This window comes from Helianthus annuus, chromosome 3 (genome assembly GCF_002127325.2).
Source record: "Helianthus annuus cultivar XRQ/B chromosome 3, HanXRQr2.0-SUNRISE, whole genome shotgun sequence".
NCBI classification, from domain to species: Eukaryota; Viridiplantae; Streptophyta; class Magnoliopsida; order Asterales; family Asteraceae; genus Helianthus; species Helianthus annuus.
This window is the reverse complement of record NC_035435.2, coordinates 27,638,739-27,666,131: the sequence shown is the minus strand read 5'-3', so window position 1 is coordinate 27,666,131 and position 27,393 is coordinate 27,638,739.

Here is a 27,393-nt window from a genome sequence, read left to right as displayed (position 1 = left end):
CTCTATTTTTGGACACATTGAGGACAATGTGTAATTTAAGTGTGGGGGGGATGCTAAAACCTTGTAATTTTGCAAAATCCTAAAACAAGCCTTACACAAAACTCTATTGGAACCGCTAAACACCCCAAATTTTTTCAAAAACTTTTTTTTATTTTATTTTTTTTTTTTTTTTACTTGTCTTAGTTTAAGTTGGGAATAACAAGTTAAAAAAGGGTTATATTTTTACAAACTTACAACCGATAGCGTCGTGATAAAAAGAACTAACATAAGAAAATTATGAAACGGTATAACAAGTCTAGCTAAAATTCGATTATATATGCTTGGTCACATTAAAAACCCATTCCCACAAAAAGTGAGTTTTGAGCCTTTATTGAGCATAAAAATACACATATTTAGATTAAATGCTCATTTTTCGTTTCTTGTGTGAATAGCCGCTCGGTCTTTACAAATCTAGAACTTGCCACGACGATACATTCCCGGTCCTTACCAACTTAAACCCAAGTAAGTAAATGATGGAGGCATTAGGACTAACTATTTTTCTTTCAAAACCATTATTTTTCATTTTTTTTACCTACCCAAAAATCCCCCTAGAAAACCCCTTTGAGCCTAAACCTTTCATTTCATTACCCCCAAAACAATTTTCTACCCACAAAAAACCTTTTTCATTTTTTCACCTTTATTTTAGTAACAAACTCGGTTTTTCATAAACATACCTTTACGTGATCAAAAAAAAAAAAAAAAAAAAAAAAAAAAAAAATGATGAAGTCAAAAACAAACAGCTACAAAAAGCTTGTTTGAGAAATACTTCGAAAATAAATGTCACCAAAAATAAGGTATTTCACGAAAAACCGACACTTGTTACAATTTTCGCCCTTTTTACTAACCACTAACCAACCACCCACCTTTAAACCCAAGCCTTCACCCCAAAAAGACCTCTTGATATTTACAAAGGTAAAAGTTAAAAAGGAGGAGGATTGATCGCTTGGCAAGCATATGGAAAACGTAAATCCGTGCCGCTCTCGAGCGATTCACTTAAATATACACCTTCGGCCGAGTGATTGAGTGATCTCCCGTGAGGTATGTGAACTTGTATATAAATGGAATTTTAATAAGGCATGCTATGCCAAATTAAGTAGTTTATCTTATGAAAAGTTCAAAATAAACCATGACGAATAAGATTGTAAATAAAATAAAAATAAAACCTATACAAACCTTGGATTCCCGACACTCTAGGACAAGTTAAAAAACTTCTCTTCTACCTATTCCATTTGGGAGTGTAAGCCACATTAAAAGAGTTTTGCTTGAGGACAAGCAAAAGTTCAAGTGTGGGGGTATTTGATGTGTGTAAAATGCAACATGTAAAACACATCAATTAAGGCATAAAACTAACCCTTTTTAAGTACTAATGTTGGAAAAAGAGTGTTTTTGTCTTCCTTTTGTATTTTCAGGATGAAATGAGCTCAAAATCACAAAAGAAGCAAAAAGACCCCTAATTCTATCATAATTACAAGAAAAGGAACAAAAGTGAACTGCCCGGACCCTCAACGGCACCTCCCAAGACAAAGAGAAGAGAAACAGAGCCTGAACACGCCCCGTGTCCAGTGAACACGGGGGCGTGCCCAGGAAGCAGCAGAAAAGACAAACCAGTAGAAGCTTCCATTGCTCACCACGGGGCCGTGCCCAGCGGACACGGGGGCGTGTTGAAAGTACAGCAGGCGCATTAATTGTAATTCGCAATTACAATTAATGAAGAGAGAGAGTGTCAGACGGGCACGGGGCCGTGTTCAGCGAACACGGGGCCGTGTCCAGCGTTCTGTTCAGCCTATAAATAGAGGAGCTTGGCTTCATTCTCTCTCATCCCTTGGCACACCACCTCTCTCACACTTCATCCACCACCCACCACCACCATAACACCATCATCCACCACCATCATCCATTGTCCATCATAGAGTGTGTGAGTCGTCTCGGGATCCAAGATTGATCGTAAGAGTTCTTGACAATCAAGGCCATGTTTGCCTAAGTCTCTTACATCACTTGGTGAAGACAAGTGTTTAGTATAATACTTTTTATTTTTAATCTTTTGCACTTTTTATTTGGTTTTGTATTAATGACTTTAATAACTAGTTACTTATGTTGAAGGTGATCTTTCCTTATCGTTTGTCCGTGGTGTCTTGGCATTATTTTACTGTCTATATAAAATAAAAGATTTTCACCATTCATATCTCCACGGTCTATATGGAGGTATGTTGGCTACCTGGTCGGGGGTTAAGGGAACGGTTTGGTAAAGGTCTTGCCCTTGTTCAGCGTTTAGAGGTCCTGCTTGGGACCTGGGTCAATTTTAGTAGGATCTCCTTCAATTCCCATAGGTATTGGATGGCGGGGATCCAAACTCTTTGACCCCCTCATAAGCTAACTACTATTAATACTATAACCCGGCTATTTAGGACTGTATCCCTGCTGACTCAGACTACTTAGCCGAGGGTAACGTCACCGCCAAAAGCGGGGCCTACCATAATTTGCATTAATAACTTAATTCATTATCTTTCAATAATCCAACCCTTTAGGATTGTATCCTTGCTGACTCAAACTACTGGGTTGAGGGTAACGTCACCTCCGAAAAAGGGGCCTACTACAATAACTAAGATAATCTCTTAAACAAGTGCAAAAGTGCGAAAATAATCAAAGGTTATACTAATACACGTGTCGGATCCAAGTGATTCATCTTGTCTATCTGTTTTTATTTTATTTTATTTTTCAGCATTTAGTTAGTTTTTATTTTTCTTAGTTTAAAACATTTTTCTAACTTTTTGATTTGATTAGACGTTGAGGATAAACCGGTATTAAAAGCTCTTGTGTCCTTGGACGACCTCGGTATCTTACCAACACTATACTACGTCCACGATGGGTGCACTTGCCCATATGTGTGTTTAGTGTTAGTAAATATCGTGTTTTATAAATTTAAAACTTGGCTAAAAGTGTAAAAAGGGCTTAAAAATATATCTAAAAATATATTACACTACACGCACATCACCCGTCGATCCACATCCGGTTACTGTGTTTACTTTGGACCCACTCTCCTATCTTGGTCGTCCAAACGTCAACCAACTGTCTCTCGGTCCAGTGCTGAGGCCGAGTATCGAGGGGTTGCTAATGTCGTCTCAGAGATTTGCTGGCTCCGCAACCTGCTTCTTGAGCTTCGCCACCCGCCTAACAAAGCCACGCTCGTCTATTGTGACAACGTCAGTGCCGTTTATTTATCCGGCAACCCTGTTCAACACCAACGAACGAAACACATTGAATTGGACATTCACTTTGTTCGAGAACAGGTTCAACGTGGTTTAATTCGTGTTCATCATGTCTCATCTCGCCATCAGATAGCAGACATCTTCACCAAAGGTCTCCCTCGCGCTTTATTCGAAGAATTTAGATCCAGTCTCAGCATTCGTCAACCTCCCGCTTCGACTGCGGGGGTATCTTAGCCTATAAGTTAGGATATGTATTTACGTAATTATCTCATTACCTTATGTAATTATCTCATTGCCTAGAATAGGAGTTTGTATATTGTTATAAATACTGGAATGAATATACAGAGGAGGCAAGCGATTACAACATATCTTCCTCAAGTAATCATCACGAGTAGGAAACAATTTTTTTTATTGTTTCAATAAGTTAATGATTTCGAATTGATTGTAAATTTAATGATTTCGAAACTTATATATAAATATGTTTATCCATTAATCCAGAAACCGTAACCATAAAAAAACGGATTTAATCAGGTTTAATAAAACTTAGTTTTTTTTTTTCGATTTCAATTCCAGATCATAAGGGAATTTAAGAACTGAGTAACATCGCTCTGATACCACATGTTAATCAGTTCTTTCAATATCTAATGGAAAAACACTTTAGGGATCTTGACATACCTGACAATCAAGTAGCGGTTAGACATGAAGAAGAAGCCATCTTGATCGGTTCCCGTTTAGGGTGAGCAGTTAGGATGGAGAGGGATGATAACAGATTATAGTGAGGGGGACCGTAAACTTTATGGTGTGTCTTTAGGGTTCCCAATAACCTGTGTTTATAGGCTTCACCCAAGGGGAACCCCTAATTAACTAGTACGGGCCTTTATGTCCATCAAATAAAGCCCAGTTAATTTTATAGGGATATTAAGGTAAATATTGATCTGGTTATTAGATAAATGATCATAAGGGCACCATAAATTATTTAATAAATAAATAAATAATTTACTCTAACAGTCTCTCCCCACCTATCCTACCGTTGATTACTAATGCATCTTCATCACTTGAAGCATGGATGATTCTCTCCAAAACATATGCTTCGCCATCCAGAGGCCATATAAAACAACTGCAGCACCGACTTAAGCAGACTACAAAGAAGCAAGACCAAAGCATCACTGACTATATGCAGGAGATAAAAAAAAACATTGTGGATGAGCTAGGATTTCTTGGTAAGAAGATGGATGATGAGGACATCACTGACGCTATACTTGAGGTTTGGATCAAACCTTGTATAAGCCTATTTTTGATGCGGTCCACGCCCGAGATTCTCCTATTCTTTTTAATGAGCTTCATGAAAAATTAATAAATCATGAGCTCTCTTTATCTTAACTAATGGCTGCCACCAAAATACATCAACCTGCAACCGCCTTTGTGGCTCAAAACAGACCCACTGGTAGAAACTATGGAAAATCACCACAAAGGAACTTCAATCCAACCTTAGGAAATCGTAATGCAAGGCTGTTACCAACACCTACAGGTCAAACCGGTGCACGCCCCTATCTTGGTAAATGCCAATGGTGTCACAACAAAGGTCATTCTCTTGCAAACTGTTTTGTTTTTAAAAGGATGAATCCCACTGTTACTGTTCCACGATACAATAGAAATGCACAGAATAGTCCACAGGTTAATATGATGGGGATTCAAGATACTCCTTCAGTGAACTGGTTATTTGATAGTGGAGCATCAGACCATGTGACAAATGATTTGCAAAACTTATTGCTACATGCTCCTTATGATGGGAACAATGAGGTTGTCGTAGGTGATGGTAAGTGCTTGCAAATTACTTGATGCGTGTGTAGTGTAATATATTTTAGATGTATATTTAAAGCCCTTTTTACACTTTTAGCCAAGTTTTAAATTTATAAAACACGATATTTACTAACACTAAACACACATATGGGTAGGGGTGCAAACGAGCCGAGCCGAGCCCGAGCTCGGCCAGGCTCGAGCTCGAGCTCGATTAACTTATGAGAGCTCGGGCTCGAGCTCGGCTCGATTTGAGCTTTGTTTTCAAAGCTCGAGCTCGGCTCGTTTGTATTTTATCAAGCTCGAGCTCGGCTCGGGCTCAGCTCGTTTATTATCTATTAATTAGTATATTAAATAAAAATAATATAAATAATAGACTTTTTAGGCTTGCGAGCTCGATAAGTAAAGCTCGGGCTCGGGCTCGTTTACTAAATAAGCTTATTTTTAGGTTAAAGGTCGGTTTGTAAACAAGTTTAAATAAGCTCTGCTCGACTCGGCTCGTTTACACTAAGGCTCGATAAGGCTCGATGAGCCTAACGAGCTTCACATGTGAGGCTCGAGCTCGGGCTCGATAAACAAACGAGCTTTGTTTTGAGGCTCAAGCTCGGCTCGGGCTCGATAAGGCTCAGCTCGTTTCGAGCTTTTTCTCGAGCCGATCTCGAGTAGCTCGCGAGCCGCTCGGCTCGTTTGCACCCCTACATATGGGCAAGTGCACCCATCGTTGACGTAGTATAGTGTTGGTAAGATACCGAGGTCGTCCAAGGACACAAGAGCTTTTAGTACTGGTTTATCCTCAACGTCTAACCAAATCAAAATGTTAGAAAAGATTTTTAAACTAAGAAAATAAAAACTAACTAAATTCTGAAAATAAAATAAAAATAAAAACAGATAGACAAGATGAATCACTTGGATCCGACTCGTGTATTAGTATAACCTTTGATTATTTTCGCACTTTTGCACTTGTTTAATAGATTATCTTAGTTATTGTAGTAGGCCCCTCTTTTGAAGGCGACGTTACCCTCAACCCAGTAGTTTGAGTCAGCAAGGATACAATCCTAAAGGGTCGGATTATTGAAAGATAATTAATTAAGTTATTAATGCAAATTATGGTAGGCCCCTCTTTTGGAGGTGACGTTACCCTCGACTAAGTAGTCTGAGTCAGCAGGGATACAGTCCTAAATAGCCGGGTTATAGTATTAATAGTAGTTAACTTATGAGGGGTCAAAGAGTTTGGATCCCCGCCATCCAATACCTATGGGCATTGAAGGAGATCCTACTAAATTTGACCCAGGTCCCTTGCAGGACCTCTAAACGCTGAACAAGGGCAAGACCCTTACCAAACCGTTCCCTTAACCCCCGACCAGGTAGCCAACATACCTCCATATAGACCGTGGAGATATGAATGGTGAAAATCTTTTATTTTATATAGACAGTAAAATAATGCCAAGACACCACGGACAAACGATAAGGAAAGATCACCTTCAACATAAGCAACTAGTTATTAAAGTCATTAATACAAAACCAAATAAAAATTGCAAAAGATTAAAAATAAAAAGTATTATACTAAACACTTGTCTTCACCAAGTGATGTAAGAGACTTAAGCAAACATGGCCTTGATTGTCAAGAACTCTTACGATCAATCTTGGATCCCGAGACGACTCACACACTCTATGATGGACAATGGATGATGGTGGTGGATGATGGTGTTGTGATGGTGGTGGGTGGTGGATGAAGTGTGAGAGAGGTGGTGTGCCAAGGGATGAGTTGCAATGAAACCAAGCACTCCTATTTATAGGCTGAACAGAAGGCTGGGCACGGCCCCGTGTCCGCTGGACACGGCCCCGTGCCTGTCCGACACTCTCTCTCTTCATTAATTGTAATTCGCAATTACAATTAATGCGCCTGCTGTACTTTCGCCACGCCCCCGTGTTCACTGGGCACGACCCCGTGGTGGGCAATAGAAGCTTCTATAGGTTTGTCTTTTCTGCTGCTTCTTGGGCACGGCCCCGTGCTGGCTGAGCACGGAGCGTGTTCAGTCTTCTGCCTTCTCTATTTTGCTTGGGAGGATGTTGTTGAGTGGTCGGGCAATTCACTTATGTTCCTTTTCTTGTATTTATGTTAGATTTAGCTGTCTTTTTGCTTCTTTTGTGAATTTGAGCTCATTTAATCCTGAAAATACAAAAGGAAGACAAAAACACTCTTTTTCCAACATTAATACTTAAAAAGGGTTAGTTTTATGCCTCATTTGATGTAATTTATATGTTGCATTTTACACACATCAAATACCCCCACACTTGAATTTTTGCTTGTCCTCAAGCAAAACTCTTTAATACGTGGCTTACACTCCCAAATGGAATGGGTAGAAGAGAAGGTTTTGGCTTGTCATAGAGTGTCGGGAATCCAAGATCTTTTTGGTTTTATTTTTATTTATTTACAATCCTATTCGTTATGATTTATTTAGAACGTTTCATAGGATAAATTACTTATTTGGGTATAGCATGCCTTTTTAAAATTCCATTTATATACAAGTTCACATACCTTACGGGAGAAATCACTCACACTCGGCCGAAGGTGTATTTTTAGTGAATCACTCGAGAGCGGCGTGGAACTTATCCCTACCATAGGCTTGCCAAGCAATCAATCCTCCTCCTTTTTAACTTGTTACCTTTGTAAATATCAAGAGGACTTTTTGGGTAAAGGCTTGGGCTAAAGGTGGGTAGTTGGGTTAGTGGTTAGTAGAAAAGGGCGAAAATCGTAAAAAGCGTCGGTTTTCGTAAACATTCTATTTTAGTGACTTTTTATTCTTAATGAAGTATTTCTTCAAACAAGCTTTTGTTTTAAGAGCTTTGTTTGTTTATTTCTAACTTCATCATTTTTTTTTCCAGTCACATGAAAACCGAGCTTGTTACTAAAATAAAGGGTAAAAATAAAAAGGGTTTTGGTGGGTAAAAGGGTTTTAGGGTAAAGAAATGAAAGGTTTAGGCTCAAAGGGGTTAACTAGGGGGAGTTTTTTGGTAGGTGAAAAGAAAAATAAAAATAATGGTTTTGAAAGGAAAAGGGTTAGTCCTAATGCCTCCATCATTTACTTACTTGGGTTTAAGTTGGTAAGGACCGGGAATGAATCGTCGTGGCAAGTTCTAGAGTCGTAAGAACCAAACGGCTATTCACACAAGAAATGAAAAATGAGCATTTAGTCTAAAGATGTGTATTTGTATGCTCAATAAAGGCTCAAAACTCACTTTTTATGGGAATGGGTTTTTCTATGTGATCAAATATATATAATCGAATTTTAACTAAGCTTGTCATGCCGTTTCATAATTTTCTTATGTTAGTTCTTTTTATCACGACGCTATCGGTTGTAAACTTGCAAAAATATAACCTTATTAATCTTAGAATTCCCAACTTAAACTTTAGACAAGTAAATTTTTTTTTAAGGAAAAAATTTGGGGTGATTAGCGGTTCCAATAGAGTTTTGTGTAAGGCTTGTTATTTGGACTTGCAACATTTCAAGGTTTTAGCATCCCCCCCACACTTAAATTACACATTGTCCTCAATGTGTCCCAAAAATAAATTTTTAGGTTGATTGAATGTGTAACATGGTGTTTAAAAGCAAAAATTTATGTTACTGGCAGCCTGGACACGGCCCCGTGTCCGCTGGACACAACCCCGTGGTGAACTACCAGTAATGAAAACTTACAGAAGGTGGACACTGGGGCGTGTTGGCTAGACACGGCCCCGTGTCTGGCAAAAATCTGCAGGAAAGTAACCAAACAGCAGGTCTGGGAGGCGAGCACGGGGGCGTGTCGGCTGGACACGTCCCCGTGTGGACAGTCTGTAAGCCTGAAAAATAGGTTATTTCCTCCGGTTTTTTCCATCCTGGCTTTATGAGTGCTAAGGCTTAGCACTCTAAGCCTCGGTTTGAACCTGTTTCATCACTAAATACCACACCAAGCAACACAAACATCCTACATTACCATAGTTAATTGTTCCAAGCATAAAGTAAAAGAAAAATAAAGCGGAAAATAAAAGTAGTTAAGGAAAGTAAATTGTTCAACACTTGGCACGCAGGCCACAAACTGTTCGATAGATAAAGGGACTTTAACCTGTGGGCTCACCATCAACCCGCTCCTGCTCCTTCAATCCCCTAGTCCATGTCCTCGTCGCTGTCATCACCTCCATCCCCCTGACCTGCCATATACTCCCGGATGTTTCCGATATCGTCTTGTATGTCGTTGATGTTTCGTTCGATAGCTCCGACCCGGTGGTATGTATTGTTGGCAAGGTTGTAGGTGTTCCTGGTACACATGAGGTTTTCCTGCAAAAGATCATGTAACCTTTGAAAGTTAGGAAAACCGCCTCCTTGTGAGGAGGATTGACCCGGATCACCATGGGGTTGATACTGGTAGTGAGGAGGTGGTGCGTGAAGAACTAGGGTCTCCTGCGGGTTCCATGCATAGCCTTGCGTCCTTTTGAAGCTCACTGACCCATCTTCCGCCTCATAAAGTAAGTTCATGGCTCGGCAAATGTGATAGTCAACTCGTCCCGACCATGGGCTTCTCTCGAAGGACCTAGGGATTTGCTTGAAGTGCTTGAAGAGGCGGTACACCCATCCTCCAAAGAAGATAGGTGTTGGAGCACGAGCAAGGCGGTTGAGATGCATGTTTCGTAGCAGGAGATATGGAACATCGAGAGGCTTCAGGTTGTGGATACAGTGAAGGACAATCAAATCTTTCAACCCTACAACGGCACTACTGTCGTGACGTTGGTTAAGAGAGTAGGCGAGGAGCCTGTGAATGTAGCGATATAGTGGGTCCCTCAGCTTGGTACTCTTGGTGCTGCTAGGGTTGTAGATTCCTTCACCGATTTGGGCCCATGCGGCTTGACGTTCATTTTCATCCAAATCTCGTAATCCCCCGGTATTTTCCTCATTTCCCGATTCCTCTTCCCCGTACAGTCCCACTATAGCTCCAAACTGTGCCGTAGAGATCGAGTACCTCGTCCCGCCACACCGAAATGCAACCCCTTCATTGTCGAACGGGTCACACCTTGAAGTGAAGGTAAAAGTACTATAGAACTCCATGGTGCATTGATGCACCGACCGAAGCCGAGTGTTTAATGCAACTGCTAGTGGTCCCGTAACGATGTTGTTGAATCGGTCCAGCTGGTTTACCAAGGTTAACAGGTCCGTGCATGCTCGTCTGGGGTACTCCTCAGGCCTTGTTTGAAGTAACTCGTATCTTGCCCTAGCATCGAGCTCACTTGCATTGAACCTTGTGAACTTTGCCATCTGAAAGAATACACCAAAAGTTAGCACGAAACAGTGAGATTCTGAAAGAAACTGCAAACAGTGAGCTGGACACGGCCCCGTGTTCAGCGGGCACGACCCCGTGTCCAGACGTCTGTAACCCAAAAACTTCATTTTTCGTCCCGGTCCCGGAAATCTGAAAATTTTTGGCCAAGTAGGTGCGGTTTCCCCCGAAAATGAAACCCCAAGTGCCGTTTTTTCCAAAACAACCCGTTTACCCCTTCAATTTCATCTTTTTCGGTTCAAAAACAAGGGTTTGAGGTTTTAGTGAGAAATCGGGCAAATCTATCAAAAATTCAAGTGTACTTACTCCCCATTACACTAATCTAAACTAATACTAATAGATTATATCAAAAATTTGGAGTTTGATCCGGATGAACTTGAAGAACCCTAGATTTTTCCCCAAATTTTTTGATGTTTAACTACATGTAAGTAACTAATCTAACTACTAATGATGATAGAATCATACCTTGATGTTGTTAAACGTGGAGGTAACATAAATCTGCGGAAAATCGCCTTGAACCAGAGCGTTTTCGGCAAAACGAGGCGTGTGGAATGAGGTAACTGTTATGAAATGAGGGTTTTATCCCGACAGTTGCGTCGACACGGCCCCATGTCCGGCGGACACGGCCTCGTGCCGAGCAAAAGTTTGAATTTTTTTTTTGTGCTCGTGTGAGTGCCCATTTTTCCGAAGACATGGTTAAAAGACTTACCGGTTTCGATGTATACTCGCTTGTTTGTTTGTAACATATCGGGTATGATGTGGGTGCTTTTCATTCGTTAACCGTTTGAAGCGAGATCTCCTCCTCTTCATCCTCAATGGATCCTCGGTAGAGTTTTAGCCGTTGGCCATTGACTTTAATTGGAATACCATTTAGAGCTTTAATTTCTACTGCACCGTGAGGAAAAACATGGGTGACGGAAAAAGGTCCTGACCACCTAGATTTTAGTTTACCAGGAAATAATCGTAGTCGTGAATTAAACAACAGAACTTGGTCTCCTACCCGAAATTCATTAGGCGTAATATATTTATCGTGTAAATTTTTCATTCTTTCCTTATAAATTTCGGAGTTAGAGTATGCATAATTCCTTAATTTGTCTAATTCATTTATTTGACAGAATCGATTTTTACCTGCAGTTTCTAAGTCTAAGTTTATGCTTTTTATTGCCCAGTAGGCCCTGTGAGCTATTTCTACTGGCAAGTGACAACTTTTTCCATAGACAAGCTTATATGGGGTTGTGCCTATAGTGGTTTTATAAGCAGTTCGAAAAGCCCATAAAGCATCATCTAATTTATCAGCCCATTCCTTTTTATTTAACCTTATCGTTTTTTCAAGTATTCGTTTTAAACCTCGGTTAGTCATTTCGGCTTGTCCATTTGTTTGAGGGTGATATGCTGTTGAGACTCGGTGATAGACCCCATACCTTGTTAAGATTTTTTCGAGTTGATGATTGCAAAAATGGGTACCCCTATCACTTATCAAAGCTTTTGGTGTTCCAAAACGAGAGAATAATTTTTTTCATAAATTTTACCACTACTCTTCCATCGTTTGTTGGAAGAGCTTCGGCCTCTGCCCATTTAGACAAGTAATCGACTGCCACAAGTATATATTTGTTTCCTTTTGACGGTGGGAAGGGTCCCATGAAATCGAGTCCCCACACAGCAAAGATCTCACAAACGAGAATGCCGTTTTGAGGCATTTCGTTTTTGGAAGAAATATTACCTGATCTTTGGTAAGCATCACATGTCTTTACAAGATCTTGTGCATCTTTGTAAATGGTTTGCCAATAAAATCCTGAATCAAATACCTTTCGTGCAGTACTAGCGGCACCATGATGTCCTCCGTATGGACCTTCATGACAATGACGGAGAATTCTTCGTGCTTCATTACCATGGACACACCTTCGGATGAGTTGGTCGGCACACATTTTGAAAAGATAAGGGTCTTCCCAAAAGTAATGCTTTTAATCAGCAAAGAATTTCTTTCTTTGATGATGCGGCCATCCTTTGGTGACTATACCGCTAGCTAAATAATTAGCATAGTCGGCATACCACGGTTCTTGTCTGCTCTCCATCATTTCCAAGGATTCTGTGGGACATTTTTCATTGATCTGCTCGTCCCTTGTTGCCTCCAAAGTTGGGTCTTCTAGGTGTGAAAGATGATCTGCAGCAGTGTTTTCTGCTCCTCTTTTGTCTTTGATTTCAATGTCGAACTCTTGGAGGAGTAGAATCCATTTGATCAAACGGGGTTTCGCGTCTTGTTTCTTGAAGAGGTATCGGATAGCTGCATGATCTGTATAGACTACAGTTTTAGAAAGAACAAGGTAAGAACAGAATTTATCAAAAGCAAATACCACAACTAGTAACTCTTTTTCTGTAGTTGTGTAATTTTCTTATGCATCGTTAAGCGTTTTACTAGCATAATAAATTGGGTGGAAATGCTTTTCTTTTCTTTGTCCCAAGACTGCTCCAACAGCAAAGTCACTTGCATCACACATGATTTCGAAGGGAAATTTCCAATCAGGCGCTATCATGATAGGTGCATTGACTAGCATTTCCTTGAGGGTTAGAAATGCTTGATTGCAATCCTTGTTAAAGATGAAAGGTGCATCTTTTTCAAGTAATTTTGTTAGAGGTCTTGAAATTTTTGAAAAGTCCTTGATAAACCTTCTATAAAATCCAGCATGCCCTAAGAAACTTCTGATTGCTCTAACGGAGGATGGTGGAGGTAATCGAGAAATAGTTTCTATTTTTGCTCGATCAATTTCCATACCTTTGCTTGAGATTTTATGACCGAGTACTATTCCCTCTGTTACCATGAAATGGCATTTTTCCCAGTTAAGGGCGAGGTTAGTTTCCTCACATCGGGATAGCATTCGTTCAAGGTTATCGAGGCATGGTCATATGAGTCTCCAAAGATAGAAAAGTCGTCCATGAAGACTTCCATTGTCTTTTCTATCATGTCATGGAAAATGGCTACCATACAACGTTGGAATGTTGCAGGTGCATTACATAGACCTAATGGCTTGCGTCGATAGACGAAAGTTCTGTAGGGGCATGTGAAAGTTGTCTTTTCTTGGTCTTCAGGTGCTATCGGGATTTGAAAGTGTGACAACTCGTATTTCGAACCTATCTTTGTACCTTGATGTAACGTAAACTTTATGTGACTATGTGTATTGGATGATTTAATGGAATATTACGTTATTGAATGTTAAGTGAATATATGTTGTGTTGTATGTATGTATGTATGTATAGGAACGACCCAAACGCACAACACCGCTCGATCGCACAAGCCCATTTGGGCTACACTTTGTATTCGGATCAATGGGCAGCCCATTGAGGGTTCGGCCCACTCTTTCTTTAGGTCGCATAACACATGGAGAGGGTGTATACTCCTCATTTGTTACTAAACACCCACACACACAAACCCTAGCTCTCTTCCTTCTCTCTAGAACTTGACGGCAACAACACCCCTCTCTCTCTCGAAGCTTGTGATTCGGATCGCTCTCATCTTATCCTAATCGGTTAGTGTTTGTTTGTGAATTCTCGTTGAATGAGATTATGATTGCTATAGTTGTATATTGATTGCTATGGTGGTTGATTATGATGTTAATTGATAGTGTTTTGTTAATCGGCTCACATGTATGGTTAATGTTCACACAAATCGGATTGTATGATATAAATCAAGGGTAATTGACGATACTTGATAAATCAGTCGATATGCTATATGCTTCGGATTGTTTTGTGTGATGATTTAAGATTTGAATGAATGTAATCGGACCAAATCAATGAGTTGTTAGTTATTGTTATGCTTTGAATCGAGATTAGGGTTCATAAGATTTGATGTTCGGAATCCCTGTTTGATCGATATTAGGTTAACCGAATGATTGGATATTATGTTGATTGATTGTTGTAAATAAGGAAACTGATAAATTGTTGTAACTGAATTGCTTGATTTTTGGAATGTTCAACTGGTCGCACAAGGCATCCTGGTAGCACAAGATGTCCACTCGCACAAGTAGATCAGTCACACAAGCTGATCTGGTCGCACAAGAGACCCTGATCGCACAAGGGGTCTCCAGTCGCATAAGGTGCCTCAATCGCACAAGAAGTATGGCATCGCACAAGCTGTTTGTTGTCTGTTATTTGGGTCGGGTACTGTTGGGCCTCAAAGCTCAAACCCAGTCGCACAAGCCCAACCGGATCGCACAAGGCTTTTGCATTGGGCCGAGTATTGTTATGTTTGGACTTCTTTATGTTGGGCTTAATTATAGTTGGGCCGGGTTTGGTTGGATCGCACAACATGTTGTGGGTCGCACAACATGTTGGGCCGATTTCTTTTGGGCTTATTTTAAATCGTACAAGTTGAAGTTGTTACATAACTGTTAAAATGCTGCCATGTTCTATACGTGCTCGAAACGTGTTAACTTGTGTGAAACCTATACGTGCATTACTTGAAGTCAAAACCTGACTTGTGTGGTAACCCTGTTAGGACGTGGTTGACCACCCTTAGTTCAAGAACCTTTTGTGTATCTGCCGAGCAAACCAAGGTGAGTTCACACAGCCAAGGCATGGGATTCCCGGGTTGGGAATTGGAAATGGATGATTACTCGTACTTACGCTATTGCTAGACTATAGACCATCGTCCTCAGGATAGTCAGGACACTTACGTAAAACCTACGTAAACTACTATCTTCCTTTGTCTCCCGGGTCGGGAGGACACTTACGTAAAACCTACGTAAACTAATACCTACTACTGTCTTCCGGGTCGGAAGGACACTTACGTAAATCCTACGTAAACCCCACACGTACCACTGTCCTCGGGGAAGGGCACTCACGTAAATCCTACGTGACCTTGTACGTATTCATGTTCTCGGTTTAAGAAGAACACATGGTTGCAAATAGTCTAGTAAGTACAAACATGGGAAGCCCCCATTAGTAAAGATAAACGTGGGAAACCCCCACTAGAAATACATATGACCATGGGAAACCCCCACTTTTAGTACATGCTTACATGGGAAGCCCCCACTAAATGCATATATGAAACGTTAGTGAACTTTCTGTCTGTGAACTCGCTCAACTAGTTGTTGATTCTCTGCTGCATGCCTTGCAGGACCTTAGGTATTTATGGAGCTTGCATAAGGAGGAGCAGGTCGTTGTGGGCATGGATCATGAATGCTCAATAAAACACTTATGACATTTCATACATTATTATTTATGTTGGGTTTACTTACATGCTTCCGCTACTTAAACAAAGTTTGGTTTTGAACATCAATCATGTCGTGATGAATTACATTATCTACTTTTATTATTAAATGCTATGTTTGATATGATTGATGGCTTGATCCTGGTCATGTCACGCCTCCAAGCGGTAGTACCCCGCGGGTGGATTTTGGTGGTGTGACAGATTGGTATCAGAGCCATTGGTTATAGAGAACTTGGTTTTAATATGGGAAAACGTTTTTATTAAAACCAGATTATAACCAGAACAGTGCTCTCAACGATCCACAACGACGCTTCGCTCCACGTGCAAGACTCGACATCTTAGGTAATATGGTTATGTTTATTACCTGTTTGCTAGAATTACATAGAACTTTGCTCGTAGTATGCATAGATACACATGACACTAATGCCTGAGAATACCTATGTGCTTACACTTTTCTGTCATTGCACTACTCGCGAACCATTCTCACTTACGCTACTTTTACTATGAAGATCATGTCTGGACGAATTAACATGACTCAAGCCCAGTTGACGGCTCTCATTAACGAACAAGTTGCTGCGGCACTTGCAGCCGCACAAGCAGGAGGTATATCCTGTAGTCATAGCACACACTAGGGTCTTTAGATCCTACACTCCTAAACAAATTCTCGTATTTAAACTTGTCCTATTCGTACACAATAGGTCAACCCGCACAGCAACCTGTCTGCACATTCAAGAACTTTATGGACTGTCGTCCAAGCACGTTCAGTGGCACGGAAGGAGCAGTCGGACTACTCCATTGGTTTGAAAAGCTAGAGTCAGTGTTCGAGATGTGTGAATGCCCTGAGGCTCGCAGGGTCAAGTACGCCACTGGTACGTTGGAAGGAATCGCGCTAACATGGTGGAACGCGCAAGTACAGATCCTAGGGTTGGCAGCTGCTAACCCCACCCCATGGAACGATTTTAAAGAACTCATCAAAAGGGAATACTGCACGCGTGACGACATCCACAAGTTGGAAGTGGAGCTTTACCATTTGAAAATGACGGGGTCAGAGATTGAAACTTATACGAAACGGTCGAACGAACTGGCCATTCTGTGTCCAACCATGGTAGACCCTCCGATCAAGCGCATCGAACTGTACCTCAAGGGTCTAGCCTCAGAAATTCAGAGCCATGTTACATCGGCTAACCTCGACAACATCCAAGACATTCAGCGTCTTGCTCATCGCCTCACGGATCAGGCGGTGGAACAAAACAAGTTGCCCAAACGCATCAGTGCTACCACTTCAGCCGCTACTCCCACTACACCCAGTGACAACAAAAGAAAGTGGGATGGGGATTCTAGCAAAGGTTCAGCAACAGTTCAATCTCAAGCTCAGCAGCAGAAGACTGACCACTACCAGAGTCCTAGTCAGTAATCCTCTGGTGGTCATAGACAGAGAAGATATCAAGGGTTTCACCCCAAGTGTCACAACTGCAACAGACATCACAGCGGCCAGTGCAACAAGGGTCGTTGTCAGAGATGTCTCAAGATGGGTCACGAGGCCAAAGACTGTAGGAGCCCACGGCCTGCAAATCAGAACCAGCAACCACAACAACCAGCTCCACAGAACCCACAGCAGCAGCAGCCACAGCGTGGAAACCGGGGATGTTTCCAGTGTGGGGCTGAAGGTCATTTCAAACGTGATTGCCCTCAACTGAACCAGAACCAGAATCGCAACAACAATCACCAGGGCAACGGGAACCACAACGGTGGGAACAACAACAACAATGGCAACGAGGCAAGGGGTCGAGCTTTCGTGCTGGGGCGAGGAGATGCAATGAACGATCCCAATGTGGTTATGGGTAAGTTTCTCCTCGACGATATCTATGTTACTGTTTTATTTGACTCGAGTGCTGATACAAGTTATATATTGCTAAAAGTCAGTAAATTGTTAAAACATGCACCAACACTCTTAACCACCAAACACGTAGTAGAATTAGCTAATGGTAAGAGTCTAGAAGCCACGCAAGTAGTCAAGGGTTGTAGTATTGTCTTAGCTGGACAGGCTTTCTCCATCGACCTCATTCCCATAGTCTTGGGTAGTTTCGATATCGTTATTGGGATGGATTGGTTATCCCAACATCAGGCAGAAATCTTATGCAGCGAGAAGATCATTCGTATTCCCCGTTCTGGGCAAGAACCTCTCGAAGTTCAAGGCGACAAGAGTGGTGCTGTGGTTGGCATCATCTCCTTCTTGAAAGCGCAGAAATGTTTACGAAAGGGGCACACTGCAATTCTGGCACTTGTCACTGACGCATCAGCAAAGGAAAAGAAGCTGGAGGATATTCCAGTTGTACGTGACTTTCCTCAGGTGTTTCCTGAAGATTTACCCGGTTTACCGCCTCACCGCCAAGTCGAATTCCAGATTGAGTTAGCTCCTGGAACAGCACCAATAGCCCGCGCACCGTATCGATTAGCTCCAACCGAACTGGCAGAACTGTCGAAGCAGCTACAAGAGCTCTTGGAAAAGGGCTTTATTCGTCCAAGCTCATCGCCTTGGGGAGTTCCAGTACTTTTCGTGAAAAAGAAGGATGGCACTTTCAGGATGTGCATAGACTACCGTGAACTCAACAAGGTGACGGTGAAGAACCGTTATCCTCTTCCGCGCATAGACGACTTATTCGACCAGTTGCAAGGGTCGTGTTACTACTCCAAGATAGACTTAAGGTCAGGATACCATCAGCTGAGAGTCCGGGATGAGGATGTCTCCAAAACCGCATTCAGAACTCGCTACGGCCACTACGAGTTTCTTGTCATGCCGTTCGGGTTAACGAACGCACCTGCCGTATTTATGGATCTTATGAACAGGGTGTGCAAGCCGTACTTAGACAAGTTTGTGATTGTCTTCATCGACGACATTCTGATCTACTCCAAGAGTCAGGAGGAACACGAGCAGCACTTACGACTTATTTTGGAACTCCTTCAAAAGGAACAGCTGTACGCTAAGTTTTCGAAATGCGACTTCTGGCTTCGTGAAGTCCACTTTCTAGGCCACGTAGTGAACAAGGATGGGATCCATGTCGATCCATCCAAGGTGACTCGATCAGAAACTGGCCTGCACCGCGTACACCAACGGAAATACGCCAATTCTTGGGTTTGGCGGGGTACTACAGACGATTTATCAAGGATTTCTCAAAGATTGCTCAGCCACTTACACTACTGACACAGAAGGGTGTCACCTACCGTTGGGGCAACAATCAGGAAACTGCTTTTCAGCACCTAAAGGATAGACTTTGCAGTGCACCTATCCTCTCATTGCCTGAGGGCACGGACGATTTTGTGGTCTATTGTGATGCATCCATCCAGGGTCTTGGATGCGTGTTAATGCAGCGCGACAAGGTCATTGCTTACGCTTCGCGCCAACTTAAGGTTCATGAACGAAACTACACGATGCATGATTTAGAGTTGGGAGCTGTTGTTTTTGCACTCAAGATATGGCGACACTACCTGTACGGTACCAAGTGCACAATTTACACCGATCACAGGAGTCTCAAGCATATCTTCAGACAGAAGGAATTGAACATGCGTCAACGACGATGGGTCGAACTACTTAACGATTACGAATGCGCTATCAAGTACCATCCAGGCAAAGCCAACGTTGTGGCTGACGCCCTCAGTCGAAAGGACTCACTACCTAAGCGCGTGCGAGCGCTACAACTTACGATTCAGTCTAGCCTTCCTGCACAGATACGAAATGCTCAGGTAGAAGCGTTGAAACCAGAAAACGTCAAGGCTGAAGCCTTACGCGGCTCAAGGCAACGAATGAAACAAAAGGAAGACGGCGCCTACTATGTAACGGGGCGTATTTGGGTCCCACTTTATGGCGGACTACGCGAACTTGTGATGGATGAAGCTCACAAGTCTCGCTACTCGGTACACCCAGGGTCGGATAAAATGTACCACGACATCAGGTCTACTTATTGGTGGCCTAGCATGAAAGCCCACATCGCTACTTACGTTGGCAAGTGCTTGACCTGTGCGAGAGTCAAGGTTGAATACCAGAAACCGGCGGGTCTACTTCAACAACCCAAGATACCGCAATGGAAATGGGAAGAAATTTCCATGGATTTTGTTACAGGCCTACCCAGATCCCAGCGTGGGAATGATACTATATGGGTGATCATGGATCGACTCACCAAGTCTGCACACTTCCTGGCTATTAAGGAAACGGATAAGTTCTCCACTCTCGCAGACGTTTATCTTAAAGAAGTTGTTTCGAGGCACGGAGTGCCCACCTCTATTATTTCGGATCGGGATGCACGATTCACGTCAGAGCTATGGCAAGCAATGCATAAATCTTTCGGCTCACGGTTAGACATGAGCATAGTATATCATCCTCAGACGGATGGGCAGTCTGAGCGAACGATCCAAACTCTCGAAGACATGCTTCGGGCATGTGTTATTGATTTCGTCAACGGCTGGAAAAAGCATCTCCCTTTGGTGGAGTTTTCATATAATAACAGTTATCACACCAGCATACAAGCCGCTCCATTCGAGGCATTGTACGGATGTAAATGCCGGTCACCTCTCTGTTGGGCAGAGGTGGGGGATAGTCAGATCACGGGTCCAGAGATTGTAGTGGACGCCACAGAAAAGATTGCACAGATACGACAACGCATGGCGGCAGCACGCGACCGTCAGAAAGCCTACGCAGATAAGCGTAGAAAGCCTTTGGAATTTCAGGTCGGGGACCGGGTTTTACTTAAAGTCTCACCCTGGAAGGGTGTGGTACGTTTTGGCAAACGGGGCAAACTAAATCCGCGGTACGTCGGACCATTCGAAATCATTGAGAAAATAGGCAAAGTGGCCTACAAGCTAAACCTACCAGCTGAACTCGGTGCAGTTCACAATGTATTTCACGTGTCGAATCTGAAGAAGTGCCTGTCAGATGAGACCCTCATAGTTCCTTTTAAGGAACTCACTATCAACGAGCGGTTGCAGTTCGTCGAGGAGCCAGTTGAAATCACGGACCGGGATGTTAAGGTCCTCAAAAACAAGAGAATCCCTCTTGTCTGAGTTCGTTGGAACTCCAGACGTGGCCCATAGTACACCTGGGAACGCGAAGACTAGATGACAGAAAAGTACCCCCGGTTATTCGGAACCAATGCAACCACTACTGAGACTGAAGCTACTACTGCGGAATTTCGGGACGAAATTCCAGATCAACGGGGGGAGGATGTGACACCCCAGGAAAACCAGTGAACGATATAACTTACCTAGCTTCCTCAGTGAGTGCGTACCAAATTTCGGGACGAAATTTCTTTTTAGTTGGGGATAATGTGACAACTCGTATTTCGAACCTATCTTTGTACCTTGATGTAACGTAAACTTTATGTGACTATGTGTATTGGATGATTTAATGGAATATTACGTTATTGAATGTTAAGTGAATATATGTTGTGTTGTATGTATGTATGTATAGGAACGACCCAAACGCACAACACCACTCGATCGCACAAGCCCATTTGGGCTACACTTTGTATTCGGATCAATGGGCAGCCCATTGAGGGTTCGGCCCACTCTTTCTTTAGGTCGCATAACACATGGAGAGGGTGTATACTCCTCATTTGTTACTAAACACCCACACACACAAACCCTAGCTCTCTTCCTTCTCTCTAGAACTCGACGGCAACAACACCCCTCTCTCTCTCGAAGCTTGTGATTCGGATCGCTCTCATCTTATCCTAATCGGTTAGCGTTTGTTTGTGAATTCTCGTTGAATGAGATTATGATTGCTATAGTTATATATTGATTGCTATGGTGGTTGATTATGATGTTAATTGATAGTGTTTTGTTAATCGGCTCACATGTATGGTTAATGTTCACACAAATCGGATTGTATGATATAAATCAAGGGTAATTGATGATGCTTGATAAATCAGTCGATATGCTATATGTTTCGGATTGTTTTGTGTGATGATTTAAGATTTGAATGAATGTAATCGGACCAAATCAATGAGTTGTTAGTTATTGTTATCTTTGAATCGAGATTAGGGTTCATAAGATTTGATGTTCGAAATCCCTGTTTGATCGATATTAGGTTAACCGAATGATTGGATATTTTGTTGATTGATTGTTGTAAATAAGGAAACTGATAAATTGTTGTAACTGAATTGCTTGATTTTTGGAATGTTGAACTGGTCGCACAAGGCATCCTGGTAGCACAAGATGTCCACTCGCACAAGTAGATCAGTCACACAAGCTGATCTGGTCGCACAAGAGACCCTGATCGCACAAGGGGTCTCCAGTCGCACAAGGTGCCTCAATCGCACAAGAAGTATGGCATCGCACAAGCTGTTTGTTGTCTGTTATTTGGGCCGGGTACTGTTGGGCCTCAAAGCTCAAACCCAGTCGCACAAGCCCAACCGGATCGCACAAGGCTTTTGCATTGGGCCGAGTATTGTTATGTTTGGACTTCTTTATGTTGGGCTTAATTATAGTTAGGCCGGGTTTGGTTGGATCGCACAACATGTTGTGGGTCGCACAACATGTTGGGCCGATTTCTTTTGGGCTTATTTTAAATCGTACAAGTTGAAGTTGTTACATAACTGTTAAAATGCTGCCATGTTCTATACATGCTCGAAACGTGTTAACTTGTGTGAAACCTGTACGTGCATTACTTGAAGTCAAAACCTGCCTTGTGTGGTAGCCCTGTTAGGACGTGGTTAACCACCCTTAGTTCAAGAACCTTTTGTGTATCTGCCGAGCAAACAAAGGTGAGTTCACACAGCCAAGGCATGGGATTCCCGGGTTGGGAATTGGGTTGGATTATTTGAAATGGATGATTACTCGTACTTACGCTATTGCTAGACTATAGACCATCGTCCTCAGGATAGTCAGGACACTTACGTAAAACCTACGTAAACTAGTATCTTCCATTGTCTCCCGGGTCGGGAGGACAGTTACGTAAAACCTACGTTAACTAATACCTACTACTGTCTTCCGGGTCGGAAGGACACTTACGTAAATCCTACGTAAACCCCACACGTACCACTGTCCTCGGGGAAGGGCACTCACGTAAATCCTACGTGACCTTGTATGTATTCCTGTTCTCGGTTTAAGAAGAACACATGGTTGCAAATAGTCTAGTAAGTACAAACATGGGAAGCCCCCATTAGTAAAGATAAACGTGGGAAACCCCCACTAGAAATACATATGACCATGGGAAACCCCCACTTTTAGTACATGCTTACATGGGAAGCCCCCACTAAATGCATATATGAAACGTTAGTGAACTTTCTGTCTGTGAACTCGCTCAACTAGTTGTTGACTCTCTGCTGCATGCCTTGCAGGACCTTAGGTATTTATGGAGCTTGCACAAGGAGGAGCAGGTCGTTGTGGGCATGGATCATGAATGCTCAATAAAACACTTATGACATTTCATACATTATTATTTATGTTGGGTTTACTTACATGCTTCCGCTACTTAAACAAAGTTTGGTTTTGAACATCAATCATGTCGTGATGAATTACATTATCTACTTTTATTATTAAATGCTATGTTTGATATGATTGATGGCTTGATTCTGGTCATGTCACGCCTCCAAGCGGTAGTACCCCGCGGGTGGATTTTGGGGGTGTGACAGAAAGTAACCTGAAAAACCATCCAAGAAACAGTAAAATTTATGACCGGATAGTCGTTCTAACATTTGATCAATGAAGGGCAAAGGAAAGTGGTCTTTCCTTGTTGCTTCATTTAATCGTCTATAGTCTATACAAACTCTCCATCCTGTGACGGTTCTTGTTGGTATTAATTCATTTTTTTTCATTAGTTATTACCGTCATACCTCCTTTCTTTGGGACTACTTGGACGGGACTTACACATGGACTATCGGAGATAAGATAGGATAGATTAGTCCGGCGTCAAGTAACTTGATGACTTCATTTTTAACCACTTCTTGCACATTGGGATTTACTCTTCGTTGTGGTTGTATCACTGTTTTGTAGTCATCATTCATTAAAATTTTGTGCGTGCACATGGAAGGACTTATTCCTTTAATATCTACAAGCTTCCAAGCAATCACATTTTTGTGTTTTTTAAGAAGATTAACTAATTTTTCTTTTTCTACGCTACTTAATTTAGATGAAATAATTACAGGTAAATTACCACCTTTGTCTAGAAAAGCATATTCCAAACCTTTAGGAAGTTCTTTGAGCTCAATGGATGGGTCTTTAGAAGACACCTTATTTTGTGGCTCATCTAGATCAAGAACCTTAAAAGTTTGTTCTATGGCGACCTCTTCTTCAACAAAGTGGTCATTTTCTTCAGTTGTATTGAGTGGCTCATCTTCATCTTCAATTAGGGGGTCATTATTGCCAAAAGGATATTTCATTGAACGCTCAAGATCTATGCTTCTTTTGAATGCCCTTAATTGAAGAGGTAGATTATTAAATTTTCGGTTTTTCAAAGCTTCATGAGTTTTCACAAAAGGTTTTCGCAAGACTAGAGGAGCGTCATCGAGGATGACAAAGTCGGTTGGAATAACCAATTGATTTGTTTGAACCAAGACATCCTCAACTACACCGATTGATTTTATTACCTTCCGATTGGATAGAAAAATGGGTATTTGAAGTGGAGCGAAATCACTAATACTTAATTTTTCAAAAATGTAGTTAGGCATTATGTTAACACAAAGATCTTTATCAATAGTGATATTACTAATAATGGAATTTTGAAAGAAACATGGAACCGGTGTAATGTTAATTTCAAACGGATCTTCTTTTATTAGCGAGGTTTGATCATTAGTTAACTTAACACTTAACATTTCTTCAATTTTAGTACTAGTGTTTAGCTCTTTTAAAAACTTAGCATGAGGGGTTACTGAACAATGATTTTCAAAAGAAGGTGACAAGAGATTAGTTTCTTCAAAATTGGACTCTTCTTGTAATTTAGCGTTATCGACCTCACCTCTTTCGTTGTTTAACTCATGTGTCGGTTTTCACTTGTTTGTTCTTCCATTTTTACATTTTCAACTATCGTTTCTTTTAATTCTTCTCTTGCGCGGGACTCCTCTTCCCTTGCGCGAGATTCTTTTATGCATCGTTCGATAGTTTTAATGTGTTCTAATATCCTATTGGTCACTTCGGTGATAGAGAAAGGATCAGGATTCTCAAAGCTTGAATCCGGTTGTTCGATCCTTGGTTCCTCATAGTACTCATATGAAGTAGATGGTTCACACCATTGTTCTTCATTATAAGTATATGATGGATAAGGGTCGAAACTTTGTTCTTTATAGCACTCGTATGAGGTGGGTTGTTCACGCCATGGTTCCTCATAATAAGTGTATGAAGGTGGCGGCTCATATCTTGACTCTTCAAAGTATGAGTATGAAGGCTCATACCTTGGTTCATCAAAATATGAGTATGAGGGAGGAAGTTCATACCTTTGGTCTTCATATGATGTGTATGAAGTTGATGGCTCGTACCTGGGCTCCTCATAATAGTTGTATGAAGCGGGTGGTTGAAACAAGTTACATTATTGTACCGAGTGCGGGTTTCCACAATTAGTGCAATAGTCTCTCACATAATCATCCTCCTCATAGGTGTAGTTGTAACCTCCTGAGTATTGATCCATAAGAATCACTCAGCAGACTACAACTGAGTCTTGAGACCAAAAAACAAAAACAAAGACGGAAACAGAAGGCTGGACACGCCCCGTGTCTTGTGAACACGGCCCCGTGTTCAGGGTCTGTATCTGGGCGTTTTAATTAAAGTTACTAGTCACGTTGGACACGGGGGCGTGTTCAGTGAGCACGGCCCCGTGTTCAGACTCTGTATCTGGGTATCTAACTAAAAAATATGCAGCACGGGGGCGTGTTCAGTGAGCACGGCCCCGTGTTCAGGCTACTGTAAATGCAAACTAAACTAAAATGCAGAAAAATGTGCGCGCGTTTTAAAAAGGTTTTGAAAAACAGATTAAGCCGTTGATTTTAAGCTTTCTTAAAATCCTTGTGTCCCCGGCAACGGCGCCAAAAACTTGATGCGTGTGTAGTGTAATATATTTTAGATGTATATTTAAAGCCATTTTTACACTTTTAGCCAAGTTTTAAATTTATAAAACACGATATTTACTAACACTAAACACACATATGGGCAAGTGCACCCATCGTTGACGTAGTATAGTGTTGGTAAGATACCGAGGTCGTCCAAGGACACAAGAGCTTTTAGTACCAGTTTATCCTCAACGTCTAACCAAATCAAAATGTTAGAAAAGATTTTTAAACTAAGAAAATAAAAACTAACTAAATGCTGAAAATAAAATAAAAATAAAAACAGATAGACAAGATGAATCACTTGGATCCAACTCGTGTATTAGTATAACCTTTGATTATTTTCGCACTTTTGCACTTGTTTAAGAGATTATCTTAGTTATTGTAGTAGGCCCCTCTTTTGAAGGCGACGTTACCCTCAACCCAGTAGTTTGAGTCAGTAAGGATACAATCCTAAAGGGTCGGATTATTGAAAGATAATGAATTAAGTTATTAATGCAAATTATGGTAGGCCCCTCTTTTGGAGGTGACGTTACCCTCGACTAAGTAGTCTGAGTCAGCAGGGATACAGTCCTAAATAGTCGGGTTATAGTATTAATAGTAGTTAACTTATGAGGGGGTCAAAGAGTTTGGATCCCCGCCATCTAATACCTGTGGGCATTGAAGGAGATCCTGCTAAATTTGACCCAGGTCCCTTGCAGGACCTCTAAACGCTGAACAAGGGCAAGACCCTTACCAAATCGTTCCCGTAACCCCCGACCAGGTAGCCAACATACCTCCATATAGACCGTGGAGATATGAATGGTGAAAATCTTTTATTTTATATAGACAGTAAAATAATGTCAAGACACCACGGACAAACGATAAGGAAAGATCACCTTCAACATAAGCAACTAGTTATTAAAGTCATTAATACAAAACCAAATAAAAAGTGCAAAAGATTAAAAATAAAAAGTATTATACTAAACACTTGTCTTCACCAAGTGATGTAAGAGACTTAAGCAAACATGGCCTTGATTGTCAAGAACTCTTACGATCAATCTTGGATCCCGAGACGACTCACACACTCTATGATGGACAATGGATGATGGTGGTGGATGATGGTGTTGTGATGGTGGTGGGTGGTGGATGAAGTGTGAGAGAGGTGGTGTGCCAAGGGATGAGTTGCAATGAAACCAAGCACTCCTATTTATAGGCTGAACAGAAGGCTGGGCACGGCCCCGTGTCCGCTGGACACTGCCCCGTTCCTGTCTGACACTCTCTCTCTTCATTAATTGTAATTCGCAATTACAATTAATGCGCCTGCTGTACTTTCGCCACGCCCCCGTGTTCACTGGGCACGGCCCCGTGGTGGGCAATAGAAGCTTCTATAGGTTTGTCTTTTCTGCTACTTCTTGGGCACGGCCCCGTGCTGGCTGAGCACGGGGCGTGTTCAGTCTTCTGTCTTCTCTATTTTGCTTGGGAGGATGCTGTTGAGGGGTCGGGCAATCCACTTATGTTCCTTTTCTTGTATTTATGTTAGATTTAGCTGTCTTTTTGCTTCTTTTGTGAATTTGAGCTCATTTAATCCAGAAAATACAAAAGGAAGACAAAAACACTCTTTTTCCAACATTAGTACTTAAAAAGGGTTAGTTTTATGCCTCATTTGATGTAATTTATATGTTGCATTTTACACACATCATTACTCATGTTGGTTTGGTTCATCTTCATATTCCCAAGACTTTTTAATTCTTAAAAATGTCCTATGTGTGCCTGATATATCTCGCAACATTATATCTATTCCGCGCCTATGTCGTGACAATTCCTTTCT